The sequence below is a fragment of the Octopus sinensis genome, linkage group LG2 (genome assembly GCF_006345805.1).
Source record: "Octopus sinensis linkage group LG2, ASM634580v1, whole genome shotgun sequence".
Lineage (NCBI taxonomy): Eukaryota > Metazoa > Mollusca > Cephalopoda > Octopoda > Octopodidae > Octopus > Octopus sinensis.
This window is the reverse complement of record NC_042998.1, coordinates 46,918,082-46,945,581: the sequence shown is the minus strand read 5'-3', so window position 1 is coordinate 46,945,581 and position 27,500 is coordinate 46,918,082.

The window sequence follows — 27,500 nt, the reverse complement described above, 5'->3', positions numbered from 1 at the left end:
CATTCTTACCGATAAATATAGAAACAGTGACTAATCAGTTACTGATATTGCAAACAGCCGGCTTTATACTGCTTCTGTCACTCATAACTAATTGTTGCCCATCCCGACGGCTATTTGCGATATCAGCGACAGATTAGTCACTGTCTTTCTATGTATCAGTATGGGCGAAGTTTGGCTAGCTTGCAGTAATAGTGGATAGCTGTTTCGAACGTGCAAACACGCAGAAATTACGTGACCTTGCAATTCCACCACCTGTATAGGACATTCTTTTGTATAGGACCTTCTTTTGATATTTCTGCGCTTCTTAGCACTATACGTCTGATCGTCTATAGGAGATATTTTCGCAAGACGTAAACTACACTATTATAGCGTTTTTAAAGTATACTCACGTAAACTAGGATATAAAGAATGATAGATAGATATATATGTTTCTTTATTAGCCACACAGGGCTGCACACAGACGGGACAGATTACAAAGTAGAGCTTTTCTTTATGAGGAGAGAAGAAAAAAAGTGGGGTAGGTTTTCGATCAAAAGGGATCGTAAAAGGGTAAGAAAAGAAAAGAAAAAAACAATCAATAGCGATCGTGTATCACAGAAATGTCATGATTTAAAGTGTAAATGGGGAAGCAGATAGTGTTTATCCGTGGAAAGAAAAGCCTACGGAAAATACCACGGTAACCTCGGTCAATAATGTCACATGTTAACATATTTGTTTGCAAGTAAGTAACCCTCTGTTTTAAATTTTTCCGAGATAGATACATACATACATACATACATACATACATACATGCATATATATATGTGTGTGTGTGTGTGTGTGTGCATATATATATATATATATATATATATATATATATATATATGCATGCTAACGTTTTTCGTGTGCTTTTTTATATTTCTATGTTATTAAATATCGTATTTATATAAGGATACAATTAATTCTGAAACAACCACTTAAGCTACTATGAAACATGATAACACAGAAAAAAGGAAAATAAAATACAAATATAGCTAAAAATAACAATAATTCTAAAAGAAAACAGCACTGCTCTAGCCATCTTTATCTGCCGACAAACAGATTAACTCCCAAACATATTGACCTACTGGCAAGAAAAACAGGTGGACTGACAAACAGTCAAACAGACCGAGCTGTTTCTCTGCTTGACCTGCTCTCACGAACAAGCAAGCCACGCGTTAAACCCGCGCCGTAAAAATCACACAAGGATTAATTCCCCAAACGAAGAGACTAACTAAACAATATGGTGTTCAAGTTCTCTTTTTGTCTATCGCAACGTTACACAGTGTGTAATACGTGTTATTTTGGTGGGATTTTTCTTTAGTTAATAGGGAAAGAGATGATGGTACAGAAGTTTTTTTTTCTACACTGCCCGATAGAAAACGACGGTGATGGTGGTGGCGACGGCGATGATGGTGGTGGTGGTGGTGGTGGTGGTGGTGGTGTTTGAGCTTTTGGTAGTGGGGAGTGTTTGTAGTTGAGGCAGTGGTGGTGATGTTGGAGGTGGTAGCGGTAGGTGATCGGTGTGTTTAAATAGTGAGGGTAATCGTGGTGGTGGTGGTGGTGGTGGTGGTGGTGCATTTGTGGTGATAGTGTTACTGCTGTGGTGGTGATAGTGATAATTGTGTTAGCTGAGGTTATGGTTGTGGTTGTGATGGGGTGATGGTAACGACGGTGGTGGTATTTGAGGTAGTGGTGGGGGAAGTAGAAGTGCTGTTGGTAATGGGAGGGTGGCTGTGGTGGAAGTGGGGTTGGTGACGGTAGTGGTAGCAATGACAGTGGTGGTGGCGGTAGCGATGGTGGTGGTGGTGGTGGTGGTGGTGGTGGTGGTGATGGCGGTATTTTTAAGTTAATGGGAAAATCGTGAAATTCTTCTGCACTGTTACAGGTTTCCATCATATTCGACAGAGAAGACTCTGATTCCAGAATTCGTAGATCTCCACTGTTAGACAATTAAACACAAACACGCACATGTACATATGAAAATATATAAATATATATGTAAGTTTTTATATGTGTGAGTGTATGTGTATGCATATATGCATATCTATTATATAAAATCCGTTCTGTCTGTGTGTGTGTGTCTTCTAGGATCTCGAGCATCCTCCATCCGATTGCGCTCAAATTTGATATGTAGATACCGACGGTATCAGGGCGTGTATAAGTTACAAAAATCAATTCCAGGTGGGAATGCGATCGATAAAACCGTGGGAACGTGCTTTTGTAAAATCGTTTTTCTTGGAATAGAAAAAAGTATATCTTTATTTCTTCTTTTGCTGGTGTCTCAAATTTAGGTTAAATCAGTGTTTCTCAAAGGTGAGGCCTATGGGACGGTCGGACAAGCCGTAAAGTATGACAACCGATGAAGACTTTGTGGAGTTCACACTGAAGATATCACCCACATCATAAGCAGTTGTCCGAAAATGCCATCAGGGTATTATCCCAAAGACAAAGAAATAAGAACCCACAATATGGTAGAAGCAATAGCCACTCATAACAAAATGGAATACTGGTGGAATATCCCAGTGATGACCTCAATAAAGTGTAAGCACAACAGACCTGATATAATGATTTGGGATTGAGAAAGGAAACTGTGCATAGTTGTTGAAATTAGTTGCCCAGCAGATGTTAACATAAAACTGAAGATCAGTGAAAAAGAGAACACCTATGCTGAACTATTGAGAAATCTGCAGTTACTCTATCCAGATTACAAGTTCAGATTTATAGCTGTAATTATTGGGGCCCCGGGATAAGTAAAACACTGCCTAAATACCAATCTTGAGAAATTAGGCTTCTGGAAATTAGAAAGAAGAAAGCTAATTCGAAGACTATAGATTCAATCCATCACTGGAACTGTAGAATTCTGTAAAACTTTCCAGATGTTTATCATTTAAATATATGTGAGCATGTCTAGATATGCAACTATATGCATGAGAATACATACATAAAATATAAAAAATCTGTACATACATACGTACAAACAAAAGTACTCTGTTGTTGATGTTGAAATTCCAATGAAGGAGCCTTGACTCTAGGTTTGAAACCGGTTCTTTCTCTGTTAGCAAGAAACCTTTAAATAAAACTGAACCATGACAAGGCCAGCGATTTCAAGGGAGGGGTAAGTCAATTACATTGACCCCATTATTTAACTGGTACTAATTTTATCGACCCCGAAAGGATGAAAGGCAAAGTCGACCTCGGGGTAATTTGAACGTGAAAACGGAAGTGCTGCTAAGCATTTCGACAAGCGTGCTAACGATACTGCCCGATCGCCACTTTTACACACAAACTCACACATACACACACACACTCACACAATTTAATATACAGATATATAATACATATACATACATAGATAGAAATGTGGACAGATAGATATGAACGTACATACACATGTATGTATGTGTGCGGATCTATATATACATCCCATTGACCGGTATGTTCCCTATCTTTTCTTCCTCCGTCACATCTTCCATATCAATTTTCACCATCTGTCTGCTCTTCTCTCCTCCGATATTTCTCTGTCATTTTCCTCCTAATTTGAGTCCCTCACATCCCCCTCTCTCTCTCTCTCTCTCCTTCTTTTGGCCAACCTTTATTTTCTACTCGTCCCCCGTTTATTTTTTTTTTATTCTATTCGTATCTATTTTATAGACTTTTTGTTTTCATTCTTCCACCTGTTACATTTATTTTAAAATTTCATTTTTTTCTCCCTATTCATATCTCCTCTCAGTATTTTCAGTAAAAATACTCAACGTTATCTGTCAGCTTGCCCATTTAAAGTATGTTTTCATACAAAGTATGATATTTTCTTTTATAAACTTTTCATGCTAATCTTCCGAACAACCATACAACAACAAAAGCAGTATTAACAATAACAAGCAACAGCAACCAACAAAAACAATGATTAACCAGAAAAAAGGGCTTTTAGATGAGTCGCTCGTTCTTCCTATACAAAAGCAGCCATATCTTTCTCTGAAATTACACTCTAGTCTTTAAAACTAAACGAAAGATACATGGAAGGCAGGCCTCCGACAGAAATGTTACAAGACGGAACAAGACTACGTTCAGATTCCCTTATCCACTTTCAAAATTCAAGGTGGTTGTGAGTACCTTTATGAGATAGAGATATATAGATTGATTGATAAAAAGATAGATAGACAGAGAGAGAGAGAGAGAGAGAGAGAGAGCAGAGCAACATCACGGAAGAATAATGACATACATACAAAAATACTCTGTTGTTGATGTTTAAATTCCAGTAAAAGAGCCATGGATCGAGGTTAGAAACCGGCTCTTTCTCTATTAGTAAGAAACCTTTAAATAAAATTGAACCATGACAAGGTCAGCAATTTCAAGGGAGGGTTTAATCAATTACATTGACCCTCAGTATTCAACTGGTACTTGTTTTATCGACCCCGAAAGGATGAAAGGCAAAGTCGACCTCCGGGTAATTTGAACTCAGAACGTGAAAACGGACGAAATGCTGCTAAGCATTTCGCCAAGCGTGCTAACGATTCTGCCCTGATCGCCACTTTTACACACACACAATCAGAGAGAGAGAGAGAGAGAGAGAGAGAGAGAGAGAGAGAGAAAGCGGGGAATCTGTTCAATATTCCAGTGCTCCGATAATAATCTAAAGGGTTCCGGCCCCTGCTGCCACCTGGACACATGCCTTCTTATAGGCATGATAGAACGATTTAGTCCAAAATGTGTGTATATATTATATATATATATATATATATATATATATATTAATATATATATATATATAATTAATAAGGGTGAGAGAATTAGATACTAATTTAATAGTATATCTATTCAACACCAAGTGGCTATTTTTGTGGTTGAAACCTTTTGGATTAACTGGTGTGCTAGAGTGAGCCATGTAGTGACCACTCTCTTATATTTATTTTATATATATATATATATATATATATATATATGTATATGTGTGTCTATATAGATATATATATATATATATCTATATATATATATGAGCGCTAAATCTAACAGTCTTTTTTCATTTTTTCTTGTTTATTTTCTCTTATTCCTTTCTGCTGAAGAGCGTAGGCTCGAAAAAGTACCAGACTTTTTCATTTTCTCGAGCGTCAAACTAATACACCTACTTGTTGTTCATACACCTGTCATCGTCTTTTGTTTTTCTATACATATATATATATATATATATATATATATTTGTATGTGTCTATATGTGTTTGTTTGTTTTTTAACTAACACACAAAGTACTGGGTCGATTTATTCGAAGAGTCCTGCAAAGATCCGACATGGACGTAGTTAAATGACAAATAAAAGAGTGTAGAGAAAGTTTATGAATCTATTTTCGTTCAAACATTTCTTGCTTTAAACTGCATTGAATTACCCAATTAGAAATAAGAAAACTAATTTCAACATTGATATACAGTACTACACGAGTGGGACTTAGCAGGCGAAGATATTCAACCAAGTAGAATGGCCATAAGTAAACCAGCAAGACTAAATATCCATCATAGTTACATGACCATACATATCTTACACCATGCTTATCTTGATGCATATATTGGATAAATATTAGTGTTATTACTGTAACTCTGTGCTTCTTTCTTGTTATTTATACATTTAAAGAAGGGCGTTGTAGTTTGAATGAAGTATTGTGATACAAACGTAAAATTCGTATCACAATTATTAAGAGGTAAAGCTTCTAATAATGTAAAAAGAGGAAATTAAGTAATCTTTATATTTTTCAGGTGGGAAGCACTCCGTCGGTTACGACGACGAGGGTTCCGGTTGATCCGAATCAACGGAACAGCCTGCTCGTGAAATTAACGTGTAAGTGGCTGAGCACTCCACAGACACGTGTACCCTTAACGAAGTTCTCGGGGATATTCAGCGTGACACAGAGAGTGACAAGGCCGGCCCCTTGAAATACAGGTACAACAGAAACAGGAAGTAAGAGTGAGAGAAAGTTGTGGTGAAAGAGTACAGCAGGGATCACCACCATCCCCTGCCGGAGCCTCGTGGAGATTTTAGGTGTTTTCGCTCAATAATCACTCACAACGCCCGGTCTGGGAATCGAAACCGCGATCCTATGACCGCGAGACCGCTGCTCTAACCACTGGGCCATTGCGCCTCCACATTTTTCAGGTACAAAGCCCATCAGCAGAAGTGAGCGGTACGAAGTAATGAAGGTTTACATAGACCTTGTCACGTTCATTGCATACGGATAGTGACTTACACTTCGCACCGTGTTTCCGGTACAGCAGAAATAGCCAAAATGTAATCTGTACCGGAATCCCGTAAAAGTGGTAATGAACAACATTAAAGACACAAATAATAGACTAAAAGATGCGACTACGCTGCTCCTTTGTAGTGAAGTGTGTTTATTACTCATTGTTAAGGGCGTCCACCATAACTGTTATTTATTTTTGTTGTTAATCGGAAAGAGAGAAATTATATTTTCCCGATGAAACGAGCGTGTAAAGTCCCGACACTTCGTTTAGTAGTAAAGGAGCAAGGTCTACCGTCTTTGAAGTTAAGCAAAATATTGTTATTCTTTGGACGAAGAATTTAACCTTACGCAGACGAGAATGATTCGGACAAACAAACTGGTGAAAGCGATGAGGTAACTAGCGATTCAGGTAAAAAAAAAAAAAATATGGTTTTTCCGAGATATGTCTATTAGTGTTTTACTCTTGAATTTTTTTTGTGTGATTCTGTCACTTAGTTTGCCTGCAATAATTATTCTTGGGCTGTGTATGTCACATTTTTTATTCTTTTGCCCAGGAGCTTCGGTGGAGGGTAAATTTAGTCACAGGCGCCCAGATCCGAGAGGGTTAAAGCCGAACGGATTAAGGAAACTGAATACTGGTTTCAGTTATAAGATCAATAACATGATGGGTCTTTGCGCCTGAAACATAAAAAGGGTTACTTAACTTTCTCTTTTTGTACTGTTAGAAGTTCTCCATCTTCGTTATTTGTTATTTAATTCATTTAAAACCTTATTTGAAGTAACGCTACAAATACGGTACTTTTATCGCACCTTGAATTTCAACAATATAGACAGTCGTAACGGCATAAAAATGGGGTTCCCAAAATTTAGCTTATTATTATTATTATTATTAATATATACGTTGTTTAAAATTTCGCTTGTATTTTTGGAGATGCTTTTTGCTGAGTTGTGAGAAATTTTCCAAATGTGGTGAGTAATATATTTCCCGGGGCGGTTAAAAGTTAATATCAACACTTGTTTTATTAGAACTCAGAAATGCACAGTACTGAATGAGACATTATATGTCATTAAAATCCCTTACCCACTGCCTGTGTTTTGTTCACAGTCCTGACAATAAAATAGCAATCACTATAAGAACACCGAGAGAGGATATCCAGAGTAACAAGAAACAACGACAGAGGCTAACCAGTAAGAACTTGAAGCAATACTGCCTTCAGTAACAGCAAAAACAACAACAACAACAACAACAACAATAACAACAACAATAACAACAACAACAATAATAATAATAACTATGGGGGGAAAACAACAGAAGCAGCAGCAGTCGTTGCAAACGAATGCTGCAAAACAGTAACTGCTGTTTCTCCATCTTATCTACCCGACATTCTAACATGGCTGAACTCGAAGAAAGCCACGTGACAATTTTCCAACAGATGTGACATATAACAGAAGACTAAAGCGAACGTTTCAAAGAACCTATATGTCAAACAGTCGGGCCAAGTGGCCAGCCCCTAGCTTATCACTAAATGTGAAGATTGTAAGCCATACGAAGACGAAAAGCATAAAAATCAGCACAAATTTAAATTTCTTCTCCATTTGTTTTATTTATTTGCCTCTTTCTTCCTTGGTGTATACTACACACACACACACACACACACACACAAACAAACAATACAGACAGCTACACACACACACCTACACGCACGCAAACACACACAAACACGCGCGTGCGCACAAGTACACATGCACGGAAACACAAGAGCCGGTTCGTCTTTCTCGCCATTTTTTCTTGTTTCCGATGCATTTTCTCCGTCTTATCATTCCTTGCACTTCATCAGTCATTCATAATACTCTTTTATACATCTTCTCAATCGAATAGATTTTATTGTTTATTTGACTAAGTTTTATTATTTAATCAAAGTTTTGAATTTTATTAACTGATTCTTGCCTATGCCCACTACTTTTCTCGAACTCCAGATCTTCCGATCTATCTATCTATCTATCTATCTATCTATCTATCTATCTATCTATCTATCTATCTATCTATCTATCTATCTATCTATTATCTATGCATCTAGATAGATAGATACATACATACATACATATATACATACATACATACATACATACATACATACATACATACATACATACATACATACATTGATAGATAGATAGATAAATAGAAAGATAGATAGATAGATAGATAGATAGATAGATAGATAGATAGATAGATAGATAGATAGATAGATAGATAGATAGATAGATAGATAGACAGATAGACAGACAGACAGAGAGGCAGGCAGGCAGATAGATAGATTTTAGGGGACATGGCACTTCATTATGCTACCATGATATTCTACAATATATACTAAACGTTTTCATAAGTCAATACTGTGTTCTACTGTGTTAGCAGTGCTTTTGCATTACTTGTTAAGGTTATCTCTACAGATATTCTATAGAAATTATAGCCAGCACTCATTTTGTTACGACGTTTTGTATCTGAGTACGGTGACAAAAGTTCGAAGATAACTAAGGTTCAGTAATGCCAAACCGACTGAAAAAAAGGGAGAAAACTGAGTGATTCAAAACCATTGATAGCTATTGTCTCACCCGCCTAAAGAATCATACTGATTTCCAACATAGGCACAAAATACCCAATATTGAAGGAAATATTAATATCTAGTGTCGATAATATCTAACCTGCAGTTGACTGGTAATTAATTTTATGGGCCAAATAAGTAAGTAATAAGTAGATAGGCTCAGGTGTAGCTGTATGGTAAGGAACTTGCTTCCCAAACTCAAGGTTCCGCGTTCAGTTCCACTGTGTGGTACCTTAGACAAGTATCCCCTACTATAGCTTTGGGCCGACCAAAGTCTCTGTCTGTATATAGATCTGGCAGATAGAAACTGAAAGAAGCCTGTCGTATATGTGTACGTGTGTGTTTGTGGGTAGGTAAATGTGTGTGTATTTATGCGTGTGTTTACCCCAACCCCCAACCACTGCTTGATAACCGGTGTTGGAGTGTTTACGTCTCTGTAACTTAGCACCACAAAGCACCTTTCGTTTCTAAATTGAGTCTTATAGATTTAATAATTTTGTAAAACCGAGAAGACAGATGTCAGCATGGATTCATCAAAAAGAGAAGCCTGAACATTGGTGAAAGACATCCTGTCATCGGTGATATTGAATTTCATTGTACGACCGTTTAAATTATCAAAAGCACGGATGTTCATACACATATACACACATAATGCTCGCACGTATATATGTGTGTGTGTGTTATGTATGTATATATTATGTATGTATGTATGTATGTATGTATATATGTATGTATGTATGTGTGCGTGCGTGTATGTGTGCGTGTGTAATGTGTGTGTGTATATATACAGGTGTATGGTCGTTTTTCTTGATATGTACCTAACTCTAGATGTGGTGTTTTGTAATCTTGGATATCATGTACACATTCAATACACACTTTTAAATAAGAAGCGTAGAGTCCGTCTAAATGCTTTTGCCCGACAACGCAAATATGAGCAATACATACACACATACACACACACATACGTGTGTGTGTGCGTGTGTGTGCTTGTGTATTTGTGTTTGTGTATGTACATACATACATATATATATATATATCACGTGATCACGTGACCGACCAGACCATCAGATGTTGTTACACATCGCTGGTCACAATGCGTTCGCATTGTTTTAGCCTTCGAATAACGCCACCCCGCTGGCTAAGCGAGCAGGCCAACAGAAGAAAGAGTGAGAGAAAGAGTGGTGAAAGAGTACAGCAGGGATCACCACCCCCTGCCGGAGCTCGTGGAGCTTTTAGGTGTTTTCGCTCAATAAACACTCACAACGCCCGGTCTGGGACCCGAAACCGCGATCCTGCGACCCCGAGTCCGCTGCCCTAACCACTAGGCCATTGCGCCTCCACACACACACACACACACACACACACACACACACTATATATATATATATCACACACACACATATATATATATATATATATATATATATATATATATATATATATATTATATATATATATATATGTATGTATGTATGAGTGTATATATAAGCACACACACATATATACGAGGGGGTGCTAAAAAGTTCTTAGTTTTAAGGGTGTCGCGAAAGGCCTGGCTGGAGGCCAACCTTCCGAGTTTTTTACAGAGTTTAGAAAAACTGAAGGAGCGCTGCAGTAAGTGTGTGAATCTGATAGTGGAATATGTTGAATAAAATCATAATTAACTGATTCTCCTGTATTTTCTTTTTCCCAAAGTCAGGAACTTCTCAGTACTCCCTTGTAAGTGTGTTTGTCTTTATGTGGGGTTGTCTGAATTTGTGTCTAATTTTAAATATAATTGTCTATACCTGGTGTTTAAAAAGAGAGTTTTGTGGAAGCATATAAGCTTGCAGTGCCAGTCTCAACCCCAAATATATTATCTGAAAACGTCTCGGTTGTATTCAGTTACCATTTAGCTGGAACATTAATATTAAATAAGGCGGCGAGCTGGCAGAAACGTTAGCATGCCGGGCGAAATGCGTAACCGTATTTCGTCTGCCGTTACGTTCTAAGTTCAAATTCCGCCGAGGACGACTTTGCCTTTCATCCTTTTGGGGTCGATAAACTAAGTACCAGTTACGCACTGGAGTCGATGTAATCGACATAATCCCTTTGTCTGTCCTTATTTGTCCCCTCTATGTTTAGACCCTTGTGGGTAATAAAGAAATAGGTATTTCGCCCGTCAGTACGTTCTGAGTTCAAATTCTGCTGAGGTTGACGTTGCTTTTCATCCTTTTGCGGTCGATAAATTAAGCGCCAGTGAAACACATCGACTAGTCTCCTCCCCCTGAATTTCAGGCCTTGTGCCTTTTGTAGAAAGTATTAAATAAGGCAGCGAGCTGGCAGAATCGTTAGCACGCCGGGTGAAATGCTTAGCGATATTTCGTCAGTCTTTTCGTTCTGAGTTCAAATTCCGCCGAGGTCGACTTTGCCTTTCATCCTTTCAGGGTCGATAAATTAAATACCACTTGCGTATAGGGTTTAATCTAATTAAACTGGCCCCCTCCCCCAAATTTCAAGTTTTGTGCCTAGTGTGGAAAAGAACACTAATTTTAAATGTTTACCGCTGACACAGCTTAGTAACAATAAGTTTGAGGGATAACATTTTTAAGTTCTGGCTAATGTATTTCAGACATTACAAGCACCAAATTTTACAGAGACAAATAACGGGCCCAGACTGACGCAGTATACACAAATACCTCCATGCCCTATATACGTACGTACGTACGTGTGTGTGTGTGTGTGTGTGTGTGTGTGTGTGTTCGCGCGTAGATAGACAGAGAAACAGATGGATTGGTAAAATAGTAAGTTGAAAAAGTTCTCCTGCCATTTAGTAAATAAAAGGCAAGGTTGATAATACCTACAGGTTAAATTGGTCAGTGTTTTTAACACTAACAGCAACGTATATTAAAGTAGATATAGTCTCCACTTCTCCAGCCTAGGAAATCTTTATTGTTCAAGACAGAAAATAGTTTGTATGGCAGAAAGCATTACAACGCAGCACGTAGGTAATGAGTAACCACGTCACTCCAGTTAATAACTTAGTCATTACTGTCTAAGAACGATTTCTCCTAAACATTTTGTACTAGTTTTGTTTTTTGCTTCTTTTATTTTTCTTTTATAAGATCGATATGATGCGGCAAATAATCCGTAGTTGGTTTTGTTTATTTGTGTGTTAGGGTGCTTTTTTGTTAGTTAGTTAGTTAGGGCCGCAATGCTTTGACCCAGTTCTAAACGTTCCCACCTTTTCAAATGATGTTGTATCGAAATCAGAAGTTTCAACTTCAAATATATTTCGTGTATTCTGTATTGTTTTTCAAAATGAATTTCATAACCACCCTGACGGAAACTACTTAGCTTGGCACAGATATAATTTTGTGGTGATGCTGTGTTGATTCATGCGAATGTTTACGCTATTGCTGCTGTATTCTAAGGTAACGACTTTAGTCAGTGTTGTGTTGGTGAGATATTTTTACTAGCATTGTTGTTTTGGTGTGGGACACTTTGTAACGGCGCATTTGTAATAATAGTTTTGATTCAGACAAGATTTTGTTAGTCATGTTGTTCGAGACTGGTGATTTGAATGATTTTTAGAGGAGATGGTACACCACTTGCATGTTTAGCTCCATAATGGACATTAAAACTAGAAAAGAGAAACAAGAGAAATAGCACTATAATAGTTAGTAGTCCTGTGCAGGTAAATATACGTTTATCTAGCAGTCTAATGCTTTTTACCTGGACATTGTATACAATGATATGTATAGCATCCGAACTAAAACAGAAATGAGGAGACTGTTCTAAAAACAGGTTTCATTTTCAGTGCATGTTTTGATGCACTTCCTAGATTCACTTAGAGAACCAAGAATTGCTGATGGCTGAAGTATTTTAGGACCAAGAAAGGGAAGTCTAGTATTTGAAATACTGATTTGGTAATGTTGTACATGTGTGATCGACGTGAAATATAATCAAAATTTGTGAGGCGTAATAGTTGTAGTGACCTGTATATGTGTGATGTTTATAAGTAGGAAGTGTCTAGTGTTGCAAGATTGTTTCCTTGATATCTATTGTGATTGCGTTTGTAGCCGTTGAAAAATACTGGGTTGACAGATCACTCTAAGGAGGTGTTTTGTCGTTTCTTTTCGTTTAAAGTAATAAAATTTAGTGTGAGCGATGAGATTGCGTAAAAATGACGCCTGTTTATGGAGTGAAAGGAGATAAAAGAGGTTCTATATTATTTCTAGGATTATATATAGTTTATAACTAAAAGCTTAGACGCGGTGAGGCCGAGTGATTAAAAATTTTGCTTTGTAACGATGAGGTCCCGCTTTCTAACTCACTTCGTCTTGGGCAAAAGTAATCTAAAGCCTCCAGTGGATCCGTACCCTGAGAGTGGAATTAGGTAATTGGAAACTGTATAGAAGCCCGTCGGATGGATTGTACCAGTAATTCTAAAGGTATAGCTTGTCACACACTGTGTCGTTGAGTGTGTCTAAGAATGACGTTAACGGCACACGAGTCAGTGGAGTGTTCAACTATTTACACGTTACTTCAGAAACAGATTATTCAGTTGATCGAACCACTGAAATCCTCAACCAGCAGAGATCTACCACCACCCACAAATATCAGCATGTAATACAGAAGGAAGAGTACGAGAGACAAAAACTGAGTCCTCAGTTATACCAGTATTGGTAGAAAGTGTATTGGAATTAGCGCTCCGTCAGTTTTTCCAAGTGATATGGATATCAGAAAACTTCAAAAGAAATGTTGAGCTGAACTGCAAGTATTTCGACTAGTTCAATGCTTGGACTGTATTGAAAGTAAGAGTGTCTATACAGATACAGTGTTAGAGTATTCACGTGAGAGTGAATAGGTGGCGTTCAAATGGGATGGTCCTGCTAGTGTTTTATCGTTTCATAAAACCTCAACTGAACCACTTCATTTGGACTCCACTTATTCACCCCCAACAGCATATAGATGCACGGTGGATATCCAGGAAAGGTGTCATCCTTGTGATGAAGGCCCTCCAGACACTGTAAGAACAATGCTTCTCCAAACAAACTAAAATAATCAACTACTTCAAGAAATGGTTTGCTTTTATATTATGTAATTGGGGTTTATTAGGCCTGCAACCACTTAACCCCTTTTCTCGAGCTGCTGTTTATCAGTGTACTCTTTCGCTATTTCATCACAACCAACCTCACCTACATGAAAGATACACACACGTGTATATATGTGTGTCTGTCTATTTGTCTGTCTGTCTGTGTGTTTCCCTAAAACTTGAGAACTACACAACCAATTTAATTCAAATTTTACACATGCCTTACTTAGGGTCCGGGGAGTGTCATCGGCAAAAGATGTTTTTAACTTTTTGCCTAGGGCGAGCCTACAGCAATATCATATCTTCTCCACTACGATTCCCTAAAACTTGAGAACTACACAACCAATTTCATTCAAATTTTACACATGCCTTACTTAGGGTCCATGTAGTTTCATGGGCAAAAAATGTTCAACTTCTTGCCTAGAGCGAGTCCATAGCAATATCATATCTTCTCCACAATTTCAGTATTATGTGTTAAAAGTGAAACAAAAGCATTTCTCTATTTTATGTCAGATACTTTCACTTTAACAATAAAAATAATAATAACAATTGAATTATATGTAGTAAGTAATAATTAAAATCAAACTAAAATATAATATAATCGTAACATAACAAAAGTAAAAATAGCAATTGGTATAAAATTGCATCAATGACTTGAACTTGAATAAGTGGTTTCACATGAATGGGAATAAATTAAAAATAAAATTAGCGTGCAGAAATGGAATAGTCCAGATGGATAATAAAAAATTAAATTAAAGTAAAGACTATTGTCTATAAAGTATACAATGTAGAAAAAAAAGATTTGAACACATGGAGGAAAGCACCTTCGAAGAGTGTCTTGGTGCGACTACGAAAGATATCTAATCAGACGCGGTAAATTCGCCACAATAGAAGCAAGGTTCGAGTCAACGGAGCGTGCAAGGGAGTACTCGACTCGAACTTGCAAAGTGGAAATATTTTATTTTTACCTTTATATCTGGGACGTAGGACGTCCTGGAAAAAAAATAACCCCCCCCCCCAGAAGTAGAGGTAGGCTGGATTGTAGCCACACTTCTATACAAGAGGGAGGACAAGATCCAATTGATCGAAATTACAAGAGACGGGCTAACAATTCCAGTCTGTTATATATTTTGAGTATTGTTATCACTAGCGATATCAAGATATAACTTTGTATTTTGTATTTTATGTGTAGATGTATATATATAAATGTACATGTAATATATACACATATATATACACATATATACATGCACTAGCACTATGACCCGGCAACGACGGGTCTTTAATGCTAGTATATATATATATATATATATATATATATATATAGCAATTAAGGACAACTAATTAATAAGGAAAACTTAACAAGAAATTGTCAGGTAGATAGCGTGAAAACCTCATAAGAGAATAAATTTCGAAAATAATTATTTCTTATTGAACATATTAATTTATATATAGAGGGCATTATACATACATGCCAGAGGGCATTATACATACATGCCACACGCTAAGAGGGACAATTAGTCATTTCTACCAAAAATATTACTAATCCCACCGAATGCAATTTTTCACCCATGTGCTTCGTTGATGTTGATCAGTTAGCTGATCGGCTTAAGCGGGGCAGGGTCGTTTATTTATGATACATTCAGGCCTGCTGATGAATACGTAAGTATGAAATCACTGTGATACAGGTCTATATTTTTTAAATGTCTTACTTTGAAAAATTGCATTCGGTGGGATTAGTAATATTTTTGGTAGAAATGACTAATTGTCCCTCTTAGCGTGTGGCATGTATATATAATGCCCTCTGGCATGTATGTATAATGCCCTCTATATATAAATATATATATATATATATATATATATATATATGTGTGTGTGTGTGTATATAAATTAGCAAAGACCGTTTGTTGCTTGGTCGCTGCAAATGTGAGAAAGAGCTGCCAAATTTCCTTTAAAGTACATCCTACTTCTTTTGTATATATATGTATCATCTCTCTTTTTTTTTTGTCTGAATATTACCAATACTGAAAATCTATATGTCATTAGTAGCTCGCCTAACAGTACAATAACCAGAATTCTTCATGTAGACAGCAACTATGTTTTTCCGATAGAAGGACGAGTCTAAAAGAATATTACAATATTTAACAAAGTTAGATACAGCAGTAATTTAGGAAACCGTATCGTTTGATCGAGAGCAAGGTATATCGTTAGTATTGGTTCCAAGACGAGTTTGAGGTGGGATCAAATATAAGTGTCATGGACGCTGACTAAATACTCTTTTGTGTTATAGGCACAAAGACTGAAATTTTGGGGAAGAGGGCAAGTCGATTACATCGACCCCAGCACTCGACTTGTTCTTAATTATCGGTGGCTGACACGGTGAACTAAGTTTAACCCTATGTTCGTTGATGCGTTAAGGCGCGTTAGATGCGAAATCATCGATGATCTGGCTATATCTGCTGCCGTAGGGAGCTTGCCTCCCTGGTCGGTCATTAAGATAGTGATTCTGTGGTTATTCAGTTGTTTTGACTCTTATTTCTAGCAATACTTGTGGTGATTAGTGCCGTTTGACACTTTAGTGATGTATATATATATCTGCTTCTGGGTTGTAAAATTGCGAATTAGCCACCCATATTCTTCTTGTATTCTTTTATTCTTTTACTTGCTCCAGTCATTTGACTGGAGCCGTGCTGGAGCACCGCCTTTTAGGCGAATAAATCGACCCCAGGACTTATTCTTTGTAAGCGTGGTACTTATTCTATCGATCACTTTTGCCGAACTGCTAGGCTACGCGGAAGTAAACACACCAGTATCCGTTGTCAAGCGATGGAGACAAACACAGACACAAAGACACACACACATATGTGTGTGTATATATATATATATATACGATGGGCTTCTTTCAGTTTCCGTTTACGAAGTCCACTCACAAGGCTTTGGTCGGCTCGAGGCTATAGTAAAACTTCACTTGCCCAAGGTGTCGCGCAGTGGGACTGAACCCGAAACCACGTGGTTGGGAAGCAAGCTTCTTACAACACAGCCACTCCTGCGCCTGTTATTTATAATTTTCACTTTTACCGTTTATGAAATCAGCGTATGATTTCAACGGAAATCTTAAAAGCTGACAAGGCGATCTGAGTTTAACCCTAGGCACGGTGAAAGCCACCGATGAGCATGAAGATGTGTTACGCATCAAAATGCGAAATCATCGATGATCTGGCTCTATCTTCGACCGTAGAGAGCTTGTCTCCCTTGTCCCTCATCAAGATAGTGCTTTCGTGGATTTTGATGTCTTGACACTTATTTCTAGCAATACTGGTGCTGATTTGTGCCCCTTTCCCCCCCTTAGTGACGTGTGTGTGTGTGTGTGTGTGTGTGTGTCTGTAGTTTTGGTGATGCAATCAGGAAATATACAAGTCAAAATATCAGTATTTGTATATTTTATCAATATTTAGCGGAAACAACAAAATGACTCAAGTTTCGTTCGTTTGACTAGTGCCAACGCACGAAACTCTCGGTCCTTGAGTCACCCAGTTGCTTCAGCTGAATATTAATAAATATATAGCTGTGTGTGTGTGTGTGTGTGTGTGTGTGTGTGTGTGTGTGTGTGCGCGTGTGTGTAAATTTACTTTGTGTTGTGTGAGTCTACATGTAGGCCTATGAGGTGTATACGCGTGACCGGTGAGCATTTATAAATATGTGTACATAAGAATGTATGTGTGTGTATAAAAGTGTGAGTGTGTGTATAAAATTGTATGAAAGTCTGTATATGAGAGTATATGTAAATGTGAGTACAGTAGTGTATGGGAATGTGTATGAGTGTGGGAGGCTGGGTGTTAGTATGTGTCGATGTCTGTCAAAAAAGCTAAGCGAAACAAAATCCAGTATGGTAGTTATTGTGAACCGTCACCTTCAATGGCGCGTGAAGGGCAGGCTGGGTACATATTCCTTGTCCCATAATTGTATTTTGGGTTGTTTTTTTTGACATGATCTGTTTTCAGAACTTGTCTTTCTTACTGATTCAGCTGTCATATTGGTTGGCCATCAAATTCACCAGGCCTCGGAGGTTGACCCTCACACCCAGCCCAATATCTAACTTCTTAAAGGTGTATTACTTATACAGAACATGTTGTGTGTGTGTGTGTATATATATATATATATATATATATATATATAGGCATACACGCACACACACACAAACCCACAAACACGCGCGTGGACGAACACACACTCACACATATGCATACATATATACATATATATACACGCATATATAAACGTGTATATATATATATATAAAAAGGCGGCGAGCTGGTAGAAACGTTACCACGCCGGGCGAGAAAGGCGGCGAGCTGGTAGAAACGTTACCACGCCGGGCGAGATTCGTAGCCGTATTTCGTCTGTCGTTGCGTTCCGAGTTCAAATTCCGCCGAGGTCGACTTTGCCTTTCATCCTTTCGGGGTCGATAAATTAAGTACCAGTTACGCACTGGGGTCGATATAGTCGACTTAATCCCTTTGTCTGTCCTTGTTTGTCCCCTCTGTGTTTAGCCCCTTGTGGGTAGTAAAGAATATATATATATATACATATATACATATATATATACATATATATATATATAATAAATAAATATATATAAATAAATTAATAAATATATATATATATATGTATATATACATATGTATATATATATATATATATATATGTATATATACATATGTATATATATATATATATATATATTATATATATATATATATATAATATATATATATATGTGTGTGTGTGTGTGTGTGTGGTGTGTGTGTGTGTGTGTTAAAGATTTCGCTTAGCCAGCGGGGTGACAGCTTTCAAAAGCTACAACAATGCGATGTGTAACAATATCTGATGATACAGTGGCAGAGTGAATTCCGATGACATCACACTTTCATACTTTCAACACCAATACCCTCATCACGAGCATGTCTACAACAATAGACGCGACATCCACACCACTAACTTCCATCGCAGCCGCTGCCCCCGCTACTATCATCATTAATACCGGCTCAGTGGTTAAAGAGATCCAGATCGGATTGTGTGTTGTCTTCTCGAACAAGACGTTTTATTTCACGTCATTCCAGTTCGCTCAGCTGTAGAAACGAGTCGTGGTGTCACTGCTGTCAAGTTGTATCGGCCTCTGCCTCTGCCTTCGACAACATTGGTGGTATGGCGGGAGAAACTTGTAGGCATGGAAGACTGCTTGTCTTCCATAAACAACCTTGCCCGGATTTCAGCCTCGGAGGGGAATATTCTAGGTGTAAAATCATAGTCATTCGTGAATGAAGGATGTCTTTACTCTTACCTTTTACCAGTTTAAGTGGAGGCGCGTAGCTTAGTGGTTAGGGTGTCAGCACCATAATCGTAAGATTGTGGTTTCGATTCCTGGACCGAGGACGCGTTGTGTTCTTGAGCAAAAGACTTCATTTCACGTTGCTCCAGTTTACTCAACTGGCAAAAATGAGTAACGCTGCGATGGACTGGCGTCCCGTCCAGATGGGTAACACATACACCATTGAAACCGGGAAACCGGGCCCATGAGTCTGGCTAGGCTTTAAAAGGACGCATTTATTTTTTATTTATTATTTTACCAGTTTAACTGGCATTTCATTACGATATCTTCAATCCATCCAAACCATCTCCAAATAGCAAATTATTGTCAATAGTCTTCCATCATAAAATTGCCGTCTTCAGTATGAACGCCATCACTTTTATCATCATCCACTTGATAGTATATATACAATTACCGCCGTCCTTCACCTCCTCATTATCATCACCGTTTAATGACATCCACCCAGCAGTACATGTACATTCATCGCCGTCCCCATCATCATCATCGTGATCATCATCAACATCATCATCATCATCATAATTATTATCATCCTCATCATCATCATCCCCATTGCCATTATCATCGTCGTCGTTAATGCTGTCTTTCCTATCATCGTCGCCACCATCATTATCGGGATCATCATCATAATTGTCGTCATCGTGGCCGTCGTCATCGTTTTAGATATTTATTATTTTATAACATAGAAGGGGACAAACAAGGACAGACAAGGAAATTAAGTCGATTATATCGACGCCAGTGCGTAACTGGTACTTATTTAATCGATCCCGAAAGGATGAAAGGCAAAATCGATCAAGGCAGACCGTCACGGCAGACGAAATACAGCTAAGCATTTCGCCCAACGTGCTAACGTTCTTATTTCTTTTCTGCCCACAAGGGACTAAACACAGAGAAGACAAACAAGGATAGACAAACGGATTAAGTCGATTATATCGACGCCAGTGCGTAACTGGTACTTATTTAATCGACCCCGAAAGGATGAAAGGCAAAGTCGACCAAGGCGGAATTTGAACTCAGAACGTAAAGACATGAAATACAGCTAAGCATTTCGCCTGACGTGCTAACGTTTCTATCATCTTCAACATCAATAATAAACATTTTAACCAACAACACTGCAAACAAATTGTATTTGAAATCCATTATAATCAGGTCATCATTTTCATACAATGGCCCAACTTTACAAACAAACTAAATATCCTTACTTAGTCTGTTGTGTCCATCGTAATATATAACTTTTACTGTTTTAATTATGAAATAAATTGCAAGAAAACATTTTCACTGGAGTTCGAGTCTAGTTTAGGGCCAAGTACTGAAAAACAACCCACACTCTATGAGTTCTACCTGAACATTCTTTGACACAGCCACCACAATTAACAAGCCACCTGATCTGTCATCATCACAACTCCTCGATTACCACACGACATCCATGCTCTCTCACTAAAAGCTCTTTTAAAATCAAACGACAATAATTATCCTTTCTACAATAGGCACAAGGCCTGAAATTTGGGGGAGAGGACAAGTCAGTTACATCGCCCCCCCCCCCGTTTGGTAGACGGAAACTGAAAGAAGCCCGTCGTATATATGTATATGTTTGTGTGTCTGTGTTTGTCACCCCAGCATCGCTTGACAACCGATGCTGGTGTGTTTACGTTCCCGTAACTTAGCAGTTCGGCAAAAGAGACCGATAGAATAAGTACTAGGCTTACAATGAATAAGTCGTGGGATCGATTTGCTCGACTAAAGGCGGTGCTCCAGCATGGCCGCAGTCAAATGACTGAAACAAGTAAAAGAGTATATATATATATATATATATATATATATATATATATAACGGGAAGCTTTATGAAAATAGACAAAAGACGAAGGCAGGTGGAAAACAAACGAACAATTGTATTAGTATGCGCTCAGGAAATATAAATAAAACAAGTCTTTAACGTTTCGAGCCTACGCTCTTCAACAGAAAGATACACAGAGAGAAAAAAAACACAGAAAGAGGGAGAGAAAAAATGCGTGCAGTAGCTAACGAATCAACATGGCGATCTATATATATATATATATATATATATACGACGAGCTTTTTTCGGTTTCCGTCTCCCAAAGACCCAAACCCACTCACAAGGCCTTCACCGACACGAAGCTACAGTGGGGGACACCTGCCCAAGTATCCATGCAGAGGGACTGGATCAGAAACAATGTGGGATTTGAAAGCAAACGTCTAACTGCAAAGCCTCGCTTGTATGGTAAGAAGTTTTTCCTCAGTTCTGTTATCAGTAGAAAAGAAAAAAAAAACACGCCACCAAAAAAACATGTCCAAAGCTGTCACCTTCATAACAGCAGCAACCACTACCACAACTACTACTACTGCTATTACTACTATCATAATTGCTGACACTACCTCAGCTACCATATGTGCCACTGGTTGTAACACTACTAATAGTGCTACTCATTGATATTACTTAGGCGGTGAGCTGGAAGAATCGTTACCACGCCGGACGGAATGCTTAGCAGGGTTTCGTCCGTCTTGACATTCTGAGTTCAAATTCAGCAGAGGTCGACTTTGCTTTTCATCCTTTCGGGGTCGGTAAATTAAGTACCAGTGAAACACTGGGGTCGATGTAATGGGAACCCCCCCCCCTGCAAAATTCAGGTCTTGTGCTTTCGGAGAAAGGATTATTATTACTAAGGCGGTGAGCTGGCAGAATCATTAGCATACCGGACAAAATGCTTTGTGACATTTCTTCCGTCTTTAAGTTCTGAAATTGATTTGCCGTTTCATCTTTTCGGATATAGTAGTAATAGTTGTACTACTACTACTACTACCACTACTACTACTACTACTACTACTACTACTACTACTACTACTACTACTACTACCGATACTAATACTATTTCTACTAGTACTACAGCTAGCACCAATATCTATAATTTCGGAACGAATGCTTCCTACCAAGCTAACTACACACAAACACACACACACATACACACACACACACACACAAACACACACATACAAACACACACACATACAAACACACACACACATACAAACACACACACATACACACACACACACGCGCGCGCGCGCTTCATAGAAAACAAACTATCAATATCCTTTTCCATCACCCCCATTTCCACTACCACGGTACCATTTCCTTACCTGACAGACATACCCTCCTATCCAGCCTTTCTCGGTGTCAACCCTACCACGTACTTGGGTGGGCGGTGTCATTCTTTCAGTGTCTCTTATTTGTTTAGCTTTAAAGGTTTATTTACTTATTGGCATTTTTGTTGATTATTTTATTGTAGTATTTGTATATACGTTTTTGTATTTTAGGATATATGTGACTCAGTGTATGCATGCGTGTGTATATGTGTGTGTCTGTATGTATTTTGCGGTTTGTGCGCGATTGCGTGGGTGTATGCGTAAACTCGTCAGTGTATATTCGTATGTATATTATATTTATACACAGACACACACAGCACAGACACACATATTTATTCACATATATGTATGTATGTATGTATGTATGTATGTATGTATGTGTGTGTGTGTGTGTGCGTATCTGTATGTGTGTATGTGTATATTGTGTGTGTGCGTATCTGTATGTGTGTATGTGTGTATGTGTGTGTGTATGTATATACATACATATATATATATATATATATTGATATATAATTTGATATATACGTATATTTAAATATGATGATATACTTAAATAAATATTTACATACGCGTAGGCGTATAATAAATGTCTAGATGTATATACGCACATATACACACCCATAAATATATATGTTTACGAGCATATATGTCTATGTATACGTGTGTGTTCATCAATAGACATATGTACAAGTTTTCACATGCATAAGTTCCCGGTCCAATAGTACTGAGAGCAGTGGAATAGCATTAAAACATAACTCCTGGTTTAAAGTCATGTGTTATTTAGTTTCGTCCGTTTAGGCTGTTATATCCCAGATTGTTGAAGAAATAATCAGATCAGTAGCTTCTGATCAGGTAGCTGTCAGGTACTAATGCCTTAAAATCAATATTACACACGTATTCAGCTGATGCTATATATTTTGATGTATATATGTGTATGTGTGTTTGTGTGTGTGTGTGTGTGTGTGTGTGTGTGTGTGTGTGTGTGTGTGGATTAAGGCTAACACTCGTTTCATGTTAAGGAAACCCTTAACAATTATCAAACACATCAGAAGGAACATTAGCGTTCGTCTCCACGTTACACTGAAAGATCAAAATTGTGACGAACACCAATGTTCTGCGTGATAGCTTTGATAATTATTAAGGGATTCCTCGACATGAAACCAATGGCAGCCTTAATCCACAAATAAAGAATTCTTTGTCCACCAATGCCGGATTGAGTACTCATTCTTACTGTTCAATATTTACGTACAAACACACACACACACACACACACACACATATATAAACACACACATATATATATATATATATATATATATATATATAATATATATATATATATATATGAATGTGTATATATGTGTGAGTATATGTATATATATATATATATATATATATATATATATTATATATATATGTATGTATGTATGTATGTAGTATGTATGTATGTAGTATGTATGTATGTATGTATGTATACACTTCAGATCTCGTTTCGAGTACGCGGTATTGACAAATCACAGGGATGACGAAACATTAATGTCTATCGCTCCTGTAATGGGACCTGATGCGAGTTATCTCGCTTATCTATGACTTTCAAGTGTTTTAACAATCGCAGACTACCCACGAATTGCCAAAGTACATATCATGTGTATGTGTGTTCGCTATTTTGTGTGGGCGTGCGCGCACGTGTGTGTATGTATACATACATGCATACATATTTTATATATACATATATTTTATATATAAATACCAACCATATATACATACATATATATATATATATATATATATATATATATATATATATATATATACATTGGTATGCGTATGTATAAAATACATGCATACACAGTCAGAAACATACGGGCACGCACATACACACACACGCATATTTATATATGCATGTATGCACGTATGTATGCCTATATTTATTGTGAAGCACCAGCCAACTTCACAAATTTGAATCTACTCTCAGTATGAGTGCTCGGCCATTTGCACGTTAATTTCACAAGCATGCTGTTCCATTGACCGGATCAACTCTCGTCGTCATAACCGACGGTGTGTCAGCCAGCTAATGCGTGATTTATGCAAATCGTTGTAGCCCATTTTGTAAAATCATTTTATTGTTACCTGTAAGTAGTTTAATCATGATATTTCAGGTGTGTCTAAGCTCGATCGAGAAGTTTCGGAAGTTGATCAGCTTACGTAGTAAAACTTCAAATTCAATGCATGCTTATTCAGACATACCGGAATATCTGCTGAGTTCTTATGAAGGAAACCAAACATGAAGCCTCTGCACAGTCGTCTGTTCTTCTTCAAGTTGTAACTAAATTACAATCACCTGTGACAAAAACAAAATACTACAAAAAAACATGATGGTGATGACACGCACACACATGGTCACAAGATTTCTTTGTTAATGTAATAATAAGTGTTATTGTTTGTTATTTAACTGTAGGTGTCAACTGGCAAAGCAGACCTGTGACCACATGTATTCGTGCGATCAAATGTATGAAGAGTTTCTCCTTTATTTCTCAATACAAAACATATTAGGAATCAACTAATATTGTTTTCACTATAGGTACAAGGCCTGAAACGTAGTTAGGGTGTTAGTGATTTACATCAACCCCACCCCGTTCCAGTGCTTAGCTACTACTTTATTTTATCGACCCTGAATGGAAGTAAGTTAAAGTTGACCTAGGCGGTACTGGAATTCAGAACGTAAAGAATAGGAAGAAATGTTGCCAAGAAGATTGTCCGACGTTCTAATGATTCTACCAACTCGCCGTCTTTGAAATCAACTCATAAATTTATTTGGCTACACTTTATATATTCTTCACCTGTTTAATATTCTTTCTTATATAGCTATATAGATTCGGACACAAAACGCATTCCGTATAGAACATGAAGCCTGAAGCAGTTCAGTTGGCCAATGGGTACTGGTATTTGATCTTTTTTGAGAAACATCAACCTCTAATTTATTTCGAACAGGGAACCACTAAAATCTTATCTGATGCATACCCTCTCAATAGTTTATCACACAATATATCTACTTGTTAGGTCCAATTATGTTAAAGTGAACAGCTTCCATTGGTTTCGCCAATACCTTAAACAAGATATTTAACTGTGTTAGTAGGTTAATGGGACTGATATTGTATATATTTTCTGTGTACACGTGTCTTTTCTCAGTAACGTGACCACTGACTAGATCAAATATCTGAGAATGTTTCTCCTCAGCTGTCTGCTGAAATAACCTATCAGACAGAAGTAAAGTTTTCTGGTAGTTACGCATGTACTTGGTTGCTTTTATGGCTAACCGATATCGGTACCTAAATACACTTCCTCTCCCCCCTCTCTCTCTCTCTTTCCATCTCTCCCTCTCTCTCTCTCTCTCTCCATCTATCTATCTATCTATCTATCTATCGATCTATCTATCTCTTTCTCTCTCTCAAACACACACACATAAAATACACACTCAAACTTACGCGCACGGACGATTATATTGTATGTATACACACCTAAGTGAAGGCGCGTGGCTTAGTGGTTAGGGTATTCGTCTCACGATAGTCAGGTTGCGAGTTCGATTCCCGGCGGCGCGTTATGTCCTTGAGCAAGAAACTTTATTTCGCCTTGCTTCGGTTAACCCAGCAACCAAAAATGAGTAGTACTAATATTTCAAGTTAATTTCATGAGCAGGTTGTTCTGTTGACTGGATCAACTGGAATCCTCGTTTGAATTAACTTCAAACCTATTACCTTTTACTTTTTTCCCTCTAGCCTCGCAACAAAGTTCTCCAGGAGTGTTTTGGGGACGATATTACAGGAAAGCATCAAAGCTAATCAAAAGAGTGACTGCCTATTGAATTTCTTGTCATATCGCATCTCTACCTGAGCAAAATATCTTTGTCGTTTCTAAACCCCACTTCCAGCTTACCTACCAGCCCTTTACACACTGAACCACACTAATTTCATGTATTTTCGAACTCCAATTTTTTTTGTTACAGCATCCCTAGATCCACTTGTAACTAAATCAATAAGTCTATCAGCGACATGTTACCCACGTTACCTAAAACTTAGCAATCAAGTCCGGTTGGATGCTGAAGAAATGAAATGCATGCAAAATAATTACGCAAAGCTTTTATTCCCACTATAAGTTTCATTTTAATATATTATAAAAGCAAATTCGCTTGCTATGTTACTCTACAGATTTGCTTCTTGCAAAAGGTTGTATTAGCATCACTGAGGATAGCTAATCAACGAACGAATATTGTTAAATTTTTCCTGCCACTTGGAGCTTTTCGAATTTTCACTGGATTATTTTCAAAAAATGTAGTTTTGCATACTAATGACGATAATTGCATTCATTCTTTTTCGAAATCAGTGGCAGACGTCACTAGAAAAACTCTTATATATTTGCAAGCAGGCCTTGTCTTTCATCGTGACCTGGTGATTACCGCCCGTTGATAAGAGACAATAATCTCGAAACCGGTCCGGTGCGTATCACTCAGGCTTACGAGGAAGGGATGGCCTCCCTTTGCAAATACTTTAAGGGCACAGAAAGTGTGTCTAAAGCCAGCTGGAGACGATGATCTCCTGGGGCTAAAAAGCTACAGTAACCCCCCCCCCTTTGTGGTTAGCCATATTGAGATGGCTTTTATACTTTACATTGCATTCATTCTGTTTTATAGAAATTCATCGTAGTGAAGTTACAAGCGTTTAAAATTATGCAACTTTAGCCAATCGGCAGCCTTTATTGCCTGGCATATCAGATGTTTCAATTGTTTGTCCCCCATGGAAACAACACATTCAAAACCTACTAGAAATAGCAACTAAATCTATGTTAACATCATAATGTTTGAAAAATAGGAAAATATAAAAATATAAAAAGGACGTAAAATTGTGTCACAACATCCTTTATTACTTGTTGAGCGATAGTAACATTTAAATTAAAAATCAGTCTCAAATGGACTTGCTTTTTTTTTTATCTTTTCAAATGATAAAATCGTATACAAAGTTTAATGGAAAATG